At 71.9% G+C, this 1,622-nt stretch overlaps 1 non-coding gene across 1 annotated transcript; it reads right to left on the bottom strand.

The window, feature by feature from the left end:
- Positions 1–575: 575 nt before the first annotated feature.
- LOC148090979 (5S ribosomal RNA) lies at positions 576–694 on the bottom strand. Its single transcript, XR_015716174.1, has one exon. It is a non-coding gene; the product is annotated as a 5S ribosomal RNA (ribosomal RNA).
- Positions 695–1,622: the final 928 nt, after the last annotated feature.

The following is a 1,622-nucleotide window of genomic DNA, read 5'->3' on the forward strand; positions in this document are numbered from 1 at the left end:
GGCGTTGCCTGGGCACGCTGCCGGGTGCACCGGGTCCCCCAAGGGGGACTCTGCGGTCTTCCCCGGCATAGCGCGGTCCGACGGGGCGCCACGCCGCCTCGGCGTGCCCTGTGGATCCCGGGAGGCGCCCTTCAGTGATGGTGGGGCCGGGGCTCCCATCCGGGAGCCGGGTTCCCAGAGGATGCCACCGGACGTCGCCTCGCACGCCCCGCCCCTCCCAGACGCCTTCTCCAGGCGCACGAAACGCGCCGGGGCCGCCTGCTCCTGGGACAGCCCACGGGGGTCTCTGGCAAGGGCGGGAGACGGCCGGGGCTGGGAGGCTTGGGGCCGGCGGCGTCGGGGCGCCTGCGGCGGGGGGAGGGGAGCGGTCGCCTTCCGCTCGGCGGGCGGCGGGTCCCGGGGCCCCGCCCCGGGGGCCGTGGAAACATCTGGCGGGCAGGACAGGCCGGGGCGGCCTGGAGCGCGCAGCGGGCCCCGGGCGCGGGCGCGCTGGGGCTCGGCGGGCCGCCCGGCACGGGGCGGCCGAGAAAGGAAAGAGAGCAAGGAAGGAAAAGGAGAGAGAGGGCCAAAGAAAAAGCCTACGGCACCCGGTATTCCCAGGCGGTCTCCCATCCAAGTACTAACCAGGCCCGACCCTGCTTAGCTTCCGAGATCAGACGAGATCGGGCGCGTTCAGGGTGGTATGGCCGTAGACGCTGGAGGCGGCCTCCCGGCGCCCCAAGAGCCCGCGCCTCCTCCGCCTCCGCGGGCCCCGGGCCCCCGCACGCCCCGGCTGCGCCCGCGCCGCCTGCCGCGCGCCTCCCCGGGACCCCGGAGACCCCCGCGGTGCGGGGCCCTGCCGGGGCGGCGCGCGCTTCCCTTCCCGAGCCCAGGGACGGTGCGGGGGGCGGGGGGGGGGGGACGACGGGACGACGACGACGACAGCGCTTTTGCGGGAGGGACGCCCTGGGGGGCGCCCAAGGGGGTGCCCTCCCCACCCGCTCCGGACGCGGCCCCCTTGCGGGTGGCGGAGGGCGGGGACCGCCCCCGGCCTCCCGGGCCCCCCCGCAAGCCGCCGGGGGGGGTGGGGTGGGGGGTGCGCGGCGTTGCCTGGGCCCCCTGCCGGGTGCCTCCGCGGCGGGCGGCGCGCGGGATCACGCCGTTCCCCGCCTTTCGGGGCACCGGGTCCCCCAAGGGGGACTCTGCGGTCTTCCGGGCATAGGGACTGATTGCTGAATATAGCGGCCCCGTGGCCAGGATGCAGGTCTCTGGGAGAGCTGTGACTCGCGTGTCCTCATCTACGTCGATCCGCAGTGTGACCGGGTTCAGCCCCCGTGGGATTTTTCACACTGGACACACATATGTCCCTCACACTTGCTCGGGGAATGTCTAATTCAGCTCCACAATGATTGCCTGTGCCCAGGGTGCCGGCGCCCGCCAGCAGATTCGAATGGTCCTGAGGAAGGGGTGAGGATGGAGAAAAGACAGACACAAAAAAGATGGGATCAGGAGGGCTGCAGCTCGTGCCTGCTGCAGCCCCGAGTTTATTTTCCAAGCTCAATTTCTGTCAGCGCTTTTTGTTTGCTGAATACCACCTCGCCCGGCATTTTTCCCCTTGCCCGATACAAAGTAATTCCTTCAAG

This window comes from Miniopterus natalensis, chromosome 19 (assembly GCF_054644295.1).
Source record: "Miniopterus natalensis isolate mMinNat1 chromosome 19, mMinNat1.hap1, whole genome shotgun sequence".
Lineage (NCBI taxonomy): Eukaryota > Metazoa > Chordata > Mammalia > Chiroptera > Miniopteridae > Miniopterus > Miniopterus natalensis.